We start from the raw sequence: 15,297 nt of genomic DNA, 5'->3' as shown, positions 1-15,297 counted from the left end.
AAAAGAAAAGAAAAGAAAAGAAAAGAAAAGAAAAGAAAAGAAAAGAAAAGAAAAGAAAAGAAAAGAAAAGAAAAAAGAAAAGAAAAAAGAAAAACAAAACAGAAAAGAAAAGAGAAAAGAAAAAAAAAAGAAAAGAAAAGAGTCTCCCTCCTTAGAGATCTTCAAAAGCCATCTGGACATGGTCCTGGGCAACCTGATTTTGGTGGCCCTCTTTGAGCAGGAGGTTGGATCAGATAACTTCCAGAAATCCCTTTCAACCATTCTGTGATTCTCAGATTCTCTGATTCTGTGTGGCATCAAAGCTTTGCTTGAATTTATTTACTGTTAACTCAATAAGGCCAAGTTAGCTGATAACTGCGTACTCTTCAGCATGAAGACCTCATCACAGTCTACAACTTCCTCGTAAGGGGGTGTCGAGAGGCAGGAGACCTTTTCTCCATTAACACCAGTGACAGGACCCGCGGGAACGGGGTTAAGCTGAGGCAGGGGAAATTTAGGCTTGACATCAGGAGGGGGTTCTTCACAGAGAGGGTGGTTGCACACTGGAACAGGCTCCCCAGGGAAGTGGTCACTGCACCGAGCCTGTCTGAATTTAAGAAGAGATTGGACTGTGCACTTAGTCACATGGTCTGAACTTTTGGGTAGACCTGTGCGGTATCAAGAGTTGGACTTGATGATCCTTAAGGGTCCCTTCCAACTCAGGATATTCTATGATTCTATGATTCTATGAATTTACACAGAGCTACAGGAACACTTCCAGGGATGGGGCATCCACAACTCCTCTGGGCAACCTGGTCCAGTGCCTCACCATCCTCATAGGAAAGAATTTCTTCCTAGTATCTACTCTAAATCTATCCTCGTTTAATTTAAAGCTATTACTCCTTGTCCTCATACTACACTCCCTGACGAAGAGTCCCTCTCCTGCTTTGCTGTAGGCCCCCTTTATGTACTCGAAGGCCTCTATAATGTCTCCCTGGAGCCTTCTCTTCTCCAGGCTGAACAACCCCAACTCCCTCAGCCTGTCTTCATAGGAGAGCTGTTCCAGCCCTCTGATCATCCTCGTGGCCCTCCTCTGGATTCTTTCTAATATGACCATGTCCTTCTTGTGCTGGGGGCCCCAGAGCTGAGTGCAGTACTCCAGGTAGGGTCTCACATGTGCAATGTAGAGGGGGAGGATCACCTCCCTTGACCTGCTGGCCAGGCTCCTTTTGATGCAGCACAGGATGTGATTGGCTTTCTGGGTTACAAGTGCACGTAGAATCATAGAATCATTCAGGTTGGAAAAGACCTCTAAGATCATCTAGTCCAACCTTTAACCTAGTACTGATAAGTCCAAACATTTATCTAGTTTCTTGAAGACCTCCAGGGATGGTGACTTGACCATTTCCCTGGGCAGCCTATTCCAATGTAGCACAACCCTTTCAGTTTAGAAATTTCTCTTAATATCCAACCTAACCTCCCCTGGTGAAACTTAAAGCCATTTCCTCTTGTCATATCATTTGGTGCTTGGAAGAAAAACATGATCCCCACCTCACTGCAACCTCCTTTAAGGTAATTGTAAAGCATAATAAGGTCTCCCCTGAGCCTTCTTTTCTACAAGCTAAACAATGCCAGCTCCCTTAGCCACTCCTCATAAGACTTGTTCTCTATACCCTTCACCAACTTTGCTGCCCTTCTTTGGACATGCTCCAGCACCTTGATGTCCTTCTTGTAGTGAGGGACCCAAAACTGAACACAGTATTCGAGGTGTGGCCTCACTAGAGCTGAGTACAAGGGGACAATCACTTCACTAATCCTGCTGGCCACATTATTTCTGATACAAGCCAAGATGCTCTTGGCCTTCTTGGCCACCTAAGCACACTGCTGGCTCATATTCAGCCAGCTATCAACCAGTACCCCCAGGTCCCTTTCCGCCAGGCAGCTTTCCGTCCACTTCTCCCCCAGCCTGTAACACTGCATGGGGTTGTTGTGCCCCAAGTGCAGGACCCAGCACTTAGCCTCATTGAACCTCATACAGTTGGCCTCAGCCCATTAGTCCAGCTTATCCAGATGCCTCTGAAGAGCGTTTCTATCCTCAAGCAGATAAACACTCCTGCCCAACTTGGTGTCATCAGCAAACTTACTGAGGGTGCACTTGATCCTCTCATCCAGATCATCGATAAAGGTATTGAAGAGAACTGGCCCCAGTACTAAGCCCTGGTGAACACCACTAGTGACCAGCCTCCAGCTGGATTTAACTCCATTCACCACAACTCTTTGGGTCCTGCCACACAGCTAGTTTTTAATCCTACAAAACATACGCATACATGAGCCTTGAGCTCATGTTGAGCTTCTCATCAACCAGCACCCCCAGGTCCTTCCCATCAGGGCTGTTCTCAATCCTGAGATAGAGAAGCAGCCTGGATTGCCCAGGAACAGAGGCAGTACCTTGCACTTGCCCTTGTTGAACTTCATGAGGTTTGCACAGGCCCATCTCTCAACCATGTTGAGGTCTGTCTGGATGGCTTTCCTTCCCTCCAGTGCATTGACCGCACCGCACAGCTTGGTGTCATCAGCAAATAATTCTGAATGAGGTTTAAGCAAATAAACTATGCTGAAGAATAAAGAAGATATGGAGACAGCTATGTACTAAAGTTCTACTTGTAAATAAAAGTAAAAAATGCCTGTAGAAAATAATCACAAAACTAGTGAAAGTGCATGAAAGGAAGGCAGAAAGAAAGGAAGGCAGAAAGGAAGAAAGAAAAAGAAAGAAAGAAAGAAAGAAAGAAAGAAAGAAAGAAAGAAAGAAAGAAAGAAAGAAAGAAAGGAAAGAAAGGAAGAAAGGAAGAAAGGAAGAAAGGAAGAAAGGAAGAAAGGAAGAAAGGAAGAAAGAAAGAAAGAAAGAAAGAAAGAAAGAAAGAGAGAGAAAGAAAAAGAGAAAGAAAGACTGCTAATATTTGTCTGCATTTAGATGTAGGAGACCTGTGCGCTACTGAATAGCATCCTGGATGGTCATCTATGTCCTGCAAAAATAGCATGTTCTAATCATTGTTTATATCTTTCCTTTCCTTTTTTTATTATTTACTTTTTTATTTTAATTCACTATTACTTGTTTCAAATAATAAGCAATCAGGCCTTGTACCTTCATCAGCTACAGGTCATAATCCCTTTTGGTTCAAATGAATCTATTAGTGAGATTCATAAACTGAATAGAGTAGAAATAAATATTATGACTATATTGGTACAATAATGGTAAGGTTAAGATGACAAAAGCTGAAGTCTGATTTTGAATAAGAGCAAAATAATTGTTCTATAACATGTAATAAGAAAAAAAAAAAAAGATAAATTCAGGGATCCTTAGAAAGAAATTTTAAAAACTTATTCTTCACCAGCCAGGCAAATTGTCCACCTATATGCATTTACTGAGTAAAAATAAATAAATAAAAAAATAAAAAAGGAGTAGGAAAAATTATTTTGGCCAGAGAAGAATCAATGCAAAGCAAAAATGGCAGATCACTGAGTCTTACGTAAGCATTTTTGAAGAACCTCCCCAAAATAATTTTGAAGTAGAATCATCGATGTCCTCCATGGTAAGGTAATAAGAAATGAGCTTTGAATTTAATTTGTTATATATATATGTATGTCTATATAAAGACAAAATTTATTATAAAAACCTGCAGGTATGACTACCATATTGATTAGTCAATTCAAAAAATAAAAATAAAAGTAGGTGAATAGATTGAACTATGTACGTAACCTCTTACCTACGTGATTTGTCAGGAGTCAAACAGAAATCTTCTTCAATAGCAGGAGTAGCTGCCACACTATGTTTCAACAGTGAAGCAACCAGATGAGCAATGCACTGAATTAGCCCCGGGAGTCTCAAAAGTCACAAGAAATGTTCCAGATGGATTCACACATTACTTCGTTATAAAACAGTGGAAGTACAATTGGAATAGAAAGGACTAGTCCTACATGTATATGAATCAACAGTCATTTTAGGAATTATTTTAAGCTGTCTTGTTGTGTCCCTTCTGTGCTTTAAACTGGTCTGCTAATTCAGATGACTTATTTCATCTGCATTATGCAGGCATCAAAATGAAGAAAACCAATAATGAGACAGGCAAGTGTTTCCAAAATACTTTTGGGACCCCATATATCTCTTTTCTCCTCTTCCTGTTCCCTCTTCTGACCAGACACTGTCATTATCTTTGTCTTTACCCTTCTCCATCAATGCTTCCAGTGCCTTTGGCAAACAACTTATTACCCTACAGAGTTATACTTCTTCCACTGAAGAGAATGCAGTAACTTCCATTCATTTTAATACTCCAGTGCTAAGGCCTAGCTTACTAACTTCCTCTATCTCAGCTTTTCTATTTTTTTTTCACTTCTATGAATTAGCTTATGATTCAATACCCTGCCTCCATTAGAAAATCTCTCTCCTACTGCTGTATTTCACTTATAGTCTATAGCGTTTGTATTTAATTACATGAAGAGTTCTGGGAAATGATATAATGAAAGGCATTATATAAAGTAAATGTACACTGGATTGTAATTTGGTTTGGTTACTTCAGTGTGTTTATATGTTTCAGTACTTTCTTCCCTAATAGTTAAATTCATTTATGTCACAGATGTTTGGTTATTGGTCTCCTGCCTCTTCTTAGAGGTACTGTAATTGAGCACCTGTGTGTGGGGACGGAGGGAATTGGGGGTTCTTGATTAATTTTCTCCAGCTATAAATTATTTATTGTCTTGTACCATTTTCCTGTCATCCTCTCTGGGACTCTTTTAAGCTGTCAAAGATACCTATTTACTTTTAATTGATTGCTACTTTGTGCTCATTGAGCTTTCCTAGATGACAAACAGAGAAGAAATATTAAAACTAGCCGTATCTAGCTACAACAGGAAGGGGTGGCATAGCACAAATTATTGCTAAGAGTAGAGTCTAATCCTTTGAAGTACTGAATTCCAAGCAGAAAAAGGTAGAAAGTTGCTCAAGAATGTGCAGAAAAGAGCAGCAAAGCTGATGAAGGGAATAGAAAATAAGACATGAGGAGCGGATGAGGGAATTGGGGCTGTTTAGTCTGGAGAAAAGGGGGCTGAGGGGTGACCTCATTGATCTTTACTACTACCTGAAAAGAGGTTGCAGCAAGGAGGGTGTTGCTTTCTTTTCTCAGGTGAAAAATGATAGGACATGAGGCAATGGCCTCAAGTTGCGCCATGGGAGGTTTAGATCGGATATCAGGAAGAATTTCTTCATGGAGAGAGTGGTTAACCATTTGGAACAGGCTGCCCAAGAAAGTGGTGGAATCACCATCTCTGGAAGTATTTAAGAGATGTGACATTTAGGGACATGGTTTAGTGGTAGACTTGTAGTTAGGTGGATGGTTGGACTTGATGATCTTAAGGGTCTTTTCTGACCTAATTATTCTATGATTTTATGATCTTAAACTTTTTACTTAATTTCATGCACAAACTTCAGCAGGTCTCATTCTCTAATCTGTTTCACTGTATATAAAATGGACCTAATGGTACTTGCTTTCTTCGTATATGTCTGCACATATATTTTTAAAAAGCAATACATTTTGAATAGATTTTATTTTAATATTATAACCATCTCTGTTTTAACATACTGTCTTCAGATTCTGTCAAGTATTCATCTCACAAAGATTAATGGGACATAAAAAAAAAAAAAAAGCTCTTCAGATATTAATTTTGTCATTCTGGTTCACAGAAAGTCCTTGAATAAAAGGAGAAAAAATAAAATTATCTTGTCACAGAAAAACACTGTCCCCATTGTCATCTGGAAAAACATTATACCTGACATTATCTGGAGACTTGCAGTAGTGGTTACCTCACAGTAGCAGAGTCATTATAATATACCCAACAAATAGAAGGTCAAAGGTATGTCACCAGAGAAGTCATGAAGATAATAGCAACATTTGTAGGAGCCACTGGAACTGTTAGTAACATAACATCCAGGTTCAATATCTGACTGAAGACTTAATAAATGACAGTGAGCCAACATCATAGTGGAAAACATCAGGATACCAGCAACTCATATTGTAACTGACAGCTTAAGTGACTTTAAAAAATATTATAGGGAGGCTGTTGCGTTAAGGGTATGCAAAATTAACCATTATAAGTCTGGTCGTGTTCCAGGTACTGAACTATCAGGATTACAGATTCACAAATAACATAATACACCCTCAATCTAGTCACGTTCCATGAACTACCACAGCCACACTTAAAGAGTTTGGTTGCATTCAGTGAGAACCATCACGGCTAGATTTAATGAGCAGTGCAATTTATTAAAGCAACAGGTACACAGGTTCTTTGGGTTGCCAGTGATAAATTCACTGTCTGCAAAGCACATTCAAATACTAAAGGTATGAGTAACACAGCCTGGCTATAAACATCTTAAAAGGTATAAAGACTCTATATAGAGATTCCTAAGTTTTCCATGGAGACACCTGGCAAAACCAAGTGTACAAATCTTACCCAGAGGCCTCCCAATGGGGGGGCGGGGCGGGGGGAGAAGAGAAACTCATCCTGTTGACTGATCCCAGAAGTCACAATGATATCTTACCTAATATCCCCTCTCCCTTGAAGCCAATTTATATTATTTTCTATCTTTTAGGTGGAGCTTGAGTGACTCTAGTCATGCATATCTTTGTTACAACTGGTGCAAAGTTTTCTCACTTTCATTTAAAGGTATAGGCTCACAGAAATTCAGAGCACATGCTCAGTGAGGTGTGGTCGCATCTTGGAGGCAGGTAGCTTTTGGAATGGAGGTGTGTTTTGGTATTATAATGATATTATAATGAGCGAAGTTCACTAAAGTACAGCATTTTGTCAAAAACATGGCAGATTGTTGGCTCAGGGTAGCAAATGTGCAGCTTATCAGTCTCGGTGTGCACAAGAACAATCAAGTTCCCATCTTATCACAGAGCCTCGCTGTGGTATCTACACTTCTCTCCACACTCCGTACTGTTCTTCTTAGAGTCAGCACACCAAGTTCCCCTAGTGTGATTAACATCTAAGGTTGGAGGCCTAGGGAACTTCTAAGTAGTTCAGCTACACTCCACCCTGGAAGCTTCTTCAATGCTGTACCTTTTCTTTAAAATGTGAATATCAGTTTAATTTCCAAGTCACTTCAGGCAATTATTCCACACAGACATGACAAAATCTATAAAAGTCCTTAGCAATGTTTTAGTTTTATCAGGAGTGGGATTTTTTTGAGCATTCAAGTGACCTAGGAATACAAATGGATTTAGCTAAAATTTAATGCATTGAGGTGACCAGAGGAAAGAAAAACATCCCTGTTCACTGTATCATATCTGTCTGAAACCCTGTACCCCATTTACTGAAAAAAAAAAAAAAAAAGTTCTTGTTGGCAAAAGAAACTTTTAAAATGAAGACACTCATGTCTGCCCTTAGAATATTATTTTCTTATATATAAATGGAGTATATATATATAATGTCCAGCCTTGAATGGTCAGCATACTTAAAATACACATTGTTATACAGAATGCGTACAAGGCCTTATCATAAGGGATAAAAAGCTATGCCATTCCATTAGGTTTTAGTGAGAAGAAAAAATTATGATGCATAACATACTGCTATATCTAAAGCTGCTGTTACAGTGCTGCTAGCATGCTGTTGCTCAGCTTTGATCAAATTACTTTACAACCATATTTTAAACATATGATGAGAGATCCAGAAAAAGATAATTGAACTCCCCTTTCCTGGACAGTCAAATAAATCCGTGTTTTCCCTATGCACCTACTTACCTGCATATGCTTCAGGTGGCCTATTGCAGTCAAAAGCAGACACTGGAAAGTAAACTGCACTGCCTGCTTTATATTAGTGCCACATACCTTTAGCAGCTTTTGCTGAAACTAATAAAAAAAGGACACATGATGGATCACAAAATCTGCAAAAAGTATTTTAATTTACTCTTATCTAGTTATTTATTTAATAATCTGTCCGGGTTTGCATATTATTGATTCCCTTCACAAAGCATGAGGACATTTAGTAGAATATTATTTTGCATGATTTTTTATGAATATGGGCATTTGTATTTGCACTTGAATTTGAAAATATATCTGCAATGGTATTTCTTCATCCCAATATATATTCATCCTCCTCTCAGAACAGGACTCTTTCAGAGAGGGCTGACTCTTAATTCCAGCAATATTTCTATATTCAAACATACTGATACTGAAAATAAAATCATCATAACAGATTTGGCAGGTATACCTTGAAATTCTTAACGGGAGAATAGGAAGATTCACTCGTTTGAATACAATGCATGGAAGACTGAGGTTTTCATTTCCTAACCAAGTATATTGATAGTATTTTAACTAAGCCATCATATTTATTACATTTTTACAAAGACCTTATCATAAACCAGTGGTGCTTGAGGCATACTAAAATTGTAAGGCTTTTCCCTCTCAAAGAATTAACATGATGCCCCTCTGGTACTGTTTAGAAATTCTTCATTTGCTCCACAAACATTAAAATGTTGGCAAAGCATTAGTATAAGAGAGAACACCAAATTAGCATTATTTAACAGGATTCAAAATCAGCCTACTTTTTATAAATGGTTTTTGGAAGGTTACTCTTATGTAAGACAATAAGTCATAGAAAATGAAAAGACAGTAAGCTTTCAAAATTAAAACAAAAGTTACAAACATCATAAATATTAGTGTGCTAACATCATGGCCCAACCACTTTTGATTAGCAGTGCTATGTTATTGGCCTTCCTAAAGCAGTAACAATTCTTAATTCTTGTTCTCTCTTTCATATTTATATTAGTCTGTCATGGGCTAAAACTATGTGACTTTTGTTGCTATTCAGGATGGTTTTATTAATTTCGGAGACTCCTCCTTAGAAGGTGGCTTGCAGTTTCTACAGAAACTTGACCAAAGTGTACGTTGAGCCTTTGTTCCAGCTGTCTTCTGATTAGGGAGGGCTAGCAACATTTCAGCAAGTGTTAGAAAGGTTCTGGTATAAATGCTGTCCCTAGCATGGATCTCACAGGGACAACAGTTTGTGAACTGAGAGGGAAATTCTGCTGAGTAGTGTACACCTCCTCGGTAGCAGTAATGACATGCCACAGAGCACAGTCCCCAACACCCACTGGAGCAACTACTATGACTTCAGGGTTTCCTGGGATCTCTTGATGATTCTGTGGCCAGGGACAATGGACTTCTTGCCTTCAGGACATGAACACCAGAGACAATCTGTGTCACCAAGCAGGGGAGCTGCGGGAGAAGGTCAGCAGGCTGTCCAGCATCAGGAATGGTAAGAAAGAGAATGGATGGATCTTCTCTGAGAGCCTGCAGGATACATGAGCCTGAGCCCCCAGCTGTACTGAGGGAGGGGCAGGGAGAGCCTGTGCATATTGAGTTGGGAAATGGAGATTTCCAGGATGGCAAAGCCTCAAACCTCACAATTTCTGATACTCCTGTTCCACCTACAAACCTGTAACTAAAGAATAGGATCAGTGCCTTGGCAGCAGACAGAAGGCTGTGTCCATCAAAGACTCTGAGCTAGCTAAGTTTGACCCACACAGCAGCACTAGGAAGAAGGGGTAAATAAAAGCAATGGAAGACCTCTAGCTGCAGGTAACAGAGGCCCTGTCTGCTTGTCTGGCTTGCTACCTTGGGATATTTGCTCTTTGCCAGATGCTTGGATCTGAGACACTGTGGAGAGGCTGCCAAGGCTTGTCCATCCCTCAGACCATCACTCCATGCTACTTTTCCAGAGTGTCACCAAATGGGCATGCTGCCATGATCTGCTACCTAGATCATACTGAGTGTGGCTGCATGGGCTGACTGCACTGGGTGCAAGGATGGAAGGTAGAGATACCTAGGCAGTATTCTCCTCAGTCTTACTGGTGAGGAAGAAAGGCTTGAGGAAGAGGAGAACAATCCTGTGCATTAACAACTAATTGAAAAGCTAGTGTTGGAAAGCTGACAACAATCCCATGTTTTGCAAACATGGGATCTTCTTTAAGGATCACATTCTGCTAGGAAGAAGTGGGATCCATCTGACTATGTGGGGAAGTAGCATCTTCACCAACAGGCTTGAAAACCTAGTGAGAATATCTTTAAACTGAGAACGACACGAGAGGGAGATGATAACTAACAATCATGTGAGGATATGGTAGATTGGGGTGGTAAACAAAGGACAACAGATCATGTGTACAAGAGATAAATAATCAACAATACACGACTGAAGGAAACCAATGTTAAGCATATGCTCACAAATAAGTAAATGTTCACAGGAGTGCACAACGGGGGGTGATCTTGTACCTTTTCTGGGAAATCAGTAAGACTGGCAGCCCATCTTTGGGGGTTCTACATTCAGGCATGAAGTATGGGGAAACAAACAAGAGGAACTGGAGATCTGTGCACAGTTGCAAGGTTATGATCTTACAGAGATCACAGATCTCTGAGACCAGTGCAAAAGTTCAGAACAAGGAATACCTACCCACAATGGAGAAGGATCAGGTTACAGAGCATTTAAATGAACTAGACATGCACAAATCCCTGGGGTTTGGTTTTATCTCTGATAGGATGTACCTGTAAGTGCTGAGGGAGCTGTCTGATGTCATTGTGAAGCCTCTCCCAGTCATCTTTGAAAGGTCATCGTGATCAAAAGAAGTTTCTGAGGACTTGGAGCTTGGGCAACCTCCTCTAGGTATCCCTACTTGAGCAGAGGGGTTGGACCTGATGACCGCCAGAGGTCTCTTCCAAAACTTAAACATTCTGTGAAGACAAATGACACCTTTAACTTAAATAAAGGCAAGAAGTGAGATCCAGACAACTACAGTTCAGTCAGCCTTACCTCAGTCAATGGGAAGGTGGGGGAGTATATAAACCTGGAAACATTTTCCAAACACATAAAGGGAAAGAAGGTCACTGGAATAGTCAACATGGATTTATAAATGGGAAGTCATTGCTCATGAACCTCATAGCCTTCCACAACAAAATGACTGGCTCAGTGGTTAAGGGAAGAGAAGTGGCTGGCTTTTGTTCAGATTTTAGTAAGGCCTTCGAGACTGTCTGTGGATAAGTAGACAGTAATATGGATTGAAAACTGGCTGAACCACTGGACTTAGAGGGTTGTAATTAGTGATGTGAAATCCAACTGAAGGTCAATCACTAGTGGTGTGCCCCAAGGCTCAATACTGGGGCCAACAATGTTTAACATTTTTATTAATAACCTGGATGACTGGAGAGAGTACCTTCACAGCAAGTTTGCAGTCTATACAGAGTTGGGATGAAGCCTTCATACTCCAGATAGTTGTGATTTGGAGGAACCTCAACAGGCTGGAAAAATGGTTAGAGTTTCATGTAATTCAACAAAGTGAAATGCCAAGTCAAACACTGTGGGAGAAATAACCCCATGCACCAGTATAAACTGGTGCCCAACTGTCTAAGAAGCAGGTTTGCAGAGAAAGACCTGGGGGTCCTGGCAGACAAGCATTTGACCACCAAGTGACCGCCAATGTCACTTTGCAGCAAAGAAGGCCAAGAGCTTCCTGGACTGCAAGAGGAAGAGTGTTGCCAGCAGGTTAAGGGAGGTGATCCTTCCCCACTACTTAGACCTTTTGAGATGTGCTATGGCCAGTCCTGAGCTTTCCAATGCAGAGGAGACATGGATGTTGTGAAGTGAGTCCATCAAAAGGCCACAAAAATATTTAAAGGACTAGAGGTTCTCTTGCCTGAGGAGAAGCTGAGAGGTGGGACTGTTCAGCTTGGAGAAGAGAAGGAACAGGGGGATCTTATCAATATGCATAAATACCTGAAGGGTGGGTGCAAAGAAGATGGACCCATCTTCTCATCTTAATGCCAGGTTCATCATACCTTTGAAAATGTTCAGTTAGAAAATACAGCTTCTAAACATCATGACCAATGTATGCTAAGTTAGTTGTTGAGTTAACCAACGTTCTAATGTTATTCCAGCCTCAGTTTAATCAGTTCAAGAACTAAAATCTTGCTGGTGGGTTCTGTGAAAAGTCCCATCTCCCATAATCTTTCCATTCTCAATGAATATTTTATTCCTGAGACACCAGTGTGCTTATGATATCATTTCTAATCATGAGTGTTTCAAACACAAGAGTCTCCAAGATCCCTTCAGAAAGAAAAACTTTATTATCAAGCAAGAATACATTCAAAACAGTGTAGATATTTATCCTCAGTATTTTTCAGACATTGCTTTAAACCCTCTTTTTCTGTCAAAATTATTTTTGTAAATGTAAAAGTGAAACTTATACAGAGGCTGAGGCATCATCCTTAGTGTTAAGATTTGCTGGGAGTCAGTTTGGAAATGAATGCTATTAGAGTGTTCATGTATTTAGAAGGTTAACCTTATCTTTTTGATTGAGTTTATCACAAACAGCACAATCCCAAATGTGAGCTATCTAATACCGCTACCCTCAACAGCATGAATAAATATGTGAATAAATACATGGTTAGTTGCAGCAGTTTAAACTTACACATCTCTCTTATACATCCTTGACTTTCAAATTAAAACAAATTTTAATTGTGTATTACAGAGAAACCAATAAAATAAACCAGAGGCAAGTATCCTAGGAACTTCCAAGAAAAACAAGAAAGACTGTGAGCTTGTCTAAGGGAACAATATAACGTAGTTCATTTAAACATTTTGTTGTTGTTGTTGTTATAAGTCAAAAAATGACCCAAATGCAATCATAACTAAACACAGTGCAACGGACAAATAGGGTAATACAGCTGAAATGCTAATTTGATCAGATCATAAAGACAGGTGGAAAGGAGGAGGCAAAACAGAAAAGGGAAGGTGATTTGCATGGGGATTCTGCGAACTAGCAGTGTAGAACAGTGAACCTAGCAGTTCTGGGCCACCATCTCTGAACTCAGCTTTTTGTCATTCTTCATTAAGGGATTCTGAGAGTTGAGTTTCTGCTGCAAGTAATTGCTACATATTTCCAAAATTATACCAGCCAGTGCTAATTCTCTCTGTGGTGAAGGTAGCTATTGCCCTTGAGCATGGAATGCTCTGGGAAATGAGTTATCTTTCTAATGCGCAGAAGAGGGAAAATGATGCTAGTACAGGAACAGACACTGGTGTGTGCAGCAGTCATGGGTAATGCTTCATTTACTTCAATAGCTTTCTCTCCCTCTCTCTCCTTCCAAACTCCTTCCCAGTTACTCATTATTGCTGCACTGAGGTGAATTAGTGGTGCTTTAAATAGGAGGGGGAAATTACATGATAAAAGAGGATCTAGTATGCAAAATATGAGAAATATACTACATTCGAAAACAAAATTGTTAATAAATAAAAAGAATAAAAATATATTACCACTTACTGTTCAGCAATGCGTATAACTTAACAGTACTAACATCACATATCACAGGTTTTGTATTAGATTAATAATTTAATTAACTAATAATATTTTTTTAAGTATTCATACATACAAATTGATGAATGCATGAAAACTTAAAAAAATTGTTTACACCAGTTAAAGCTTGTATGTATGTATCTTACTGTTTCAAGTATAATAGGCATGTGGGGGACAACTGAATAGATGGTGTCATTCTTAGCCTTAGTGATCAATGTCTTCAAATGAAGATAGACTGGCTTTTCATTTGTTCAAGTATAATTAGGAATAAATTCACTGAAATTGGAGTTACAATTAGACGTACCTTTTGATTTATGAAGAATAAACTCTATTGCTATTGACATCAGATTTGTGATTTTTTATGCATTTATTTGGCATTAAACAATGGTTGTATTTATTGCTTTTGTCTACAAGAAATCACATAGGATTCAGCCCTTAGTAGTTTCAGTCATTGCAAAATTGATTTCTTTAGCCAGAATCTAAACATAAAGTGTCACTTCATGTATGCACTCATGTCTTGACAGGAACATAAAGGTGTGAATCAGTGACCTATCATAATCATAGCAGGGATGTTCAGCCTAGGGAATCATGCTTAAAGCAGCCCAAAGCTAAAACTCCACACTTCATTTATAACAGATGTAAATGTCAACATGTTCAATTACTTATCCATATAAATGTAGCCAATAACTACTGATATTTTACATCTGAATTCTTTGTGGGTGTTATATAGTCATAATTTTTTTTAATTTTTAATCAACTTTAACATCTTAGATCTACTTTAAACTTTATCATTGAAGGAAAACACCTGTTGATTTTGTGTGGCAGTCAGAGCTTGGCCCTACAATCCTCTCAGTGCCACGATGTCCTCCTTCTGTATCTTCATTGATCCCAGTTGGTTTGACCAAACTCACCTCTATTTCCTGCATGAGGAGATACAAGTGCCCATTTTTTATACTAAGTGGCAGTACAGTGAGTTCATTCCTTAATTTTAGCACAGCATCCATGAAAGCAGACCCCCAGTTTGGAGGAATCAAAGAACCTGTGAGCGGGAACCAGTGCAGTACATTGCGAAGGAGTATATTTTCCACTATTTAGACAGCTTTGGAAAATGAAACTCTGATCTCCTTGCTCTGTTAAATCTCCTACAACTATTAAGCTGATTTTTTTGTGTCTGTATACTTCCTCTTAATCTTCTTTGACATAATTCTTCCTCTTTATGCCCACGGATATTTCCCCATCCTTGCTCATATTGTCACCAACAGGTGGATAAATCACGTAAACCTAAGAAACATGTCCTCAGTAGCAGAAAACAAAGTCATGGGAAGGCAAGGCAAAAGAAAAGAGAAGAAGGAAGGGAAGGGAAGGGAAGGGGAGGGGAGGGGAGGGGAGGGGAGGGGAGGGGAGGGGAGGGGAGGGGAGGGGAGGGGAGGGGAGGGGAGGGGAGGGGAGGGGAGGGGAGGGGAGAGGAGAGGAGAGGAGAGGAGAGGAGAGGAGAGGAGAGGAGAGGAGAGGAGAGGAGAGGAGAGGAGAGGAGAGGAGAGGAGAGGAGAGGAGAGGAGAGGAGAGGAGAGGAGAGGAGAGGAGAGGAGAGGAGAGGAGAAGAGAAGAGAAGAGAAGAGAAGAGAAGAGAAGAGAAGAGAAGAGAAGAGAAGAGAAGAGAAGAGAAGAGAAGAGAAGAGAAGAGAAGAGAAGAGAAGAGAAGAGAAGAGAAGAGAAGAGAAGAGAAGAGAAGAGAAGAGAAGAGAAGAGAAGAGAAGAGAAGAGAAGAGAAGAGAAGAGAGAGAAGACGAGACGAGACGAGACGAGACGAGAAAAAAAGAGAAAAAAAGAGAAAAAAGAGAAAAAAAAGAGAAGAAAGAAAAAGAAAAGAAAAGAAAAGAAAAGAAAAAAGAAAAGAAAAGAAAAGAAAAGAAAAGAAAAGA

General features: G+C 39.7%; 1 long non-coding RNA gene across 5 annotated transcripts in view; it reads right to left on the bottom strand.

The window, feature by feature from the left end:
- LOC310880950 overlaps nucleotides 1-15,297 on the bottom strand; it is a 57,548-nt gene that overhangs the window by 15,154 nt on the left and 27,097 nt on the right. For 2 of the 5 annotated variants that reach the window (XR_014572008.1, XR_014572009.1), the window contains 2 exons: nucleotides 11,797-11,858; nucleotides 10,572-10,757 (listed from right to left, as the gene is read on the bottom strand). The exons of 2 other annotated variants lie outside the window; for them this stretch is intronic. This is a non-coding gene — a long non-coding RNA (uncharacterized lncRNA). The remainder of the gene's footprint in view (nucleotides 1-10,571; nucleotides 10,758-11,796; nucleotides 11,859-15,297) is intronic. One more of the 5 variants, XR_014572010.1, reaches the window with a different exon arrangement.

The sequence above is a fragment of the Anser anser genome (genome assembly GCF_964211835.1).
Source record: "Anser anser genome assembly, chromosome: 1".
Taxonomy (NCBI): domain Eukaryota; kingdom Metazoa; phylum Chordata; class Aves; order Anseriformes; family Anatidae; genus Anser; species Anser anser.
This window is presented reverse-complemented; position numbering and strand designations above follow the sequence as displayed.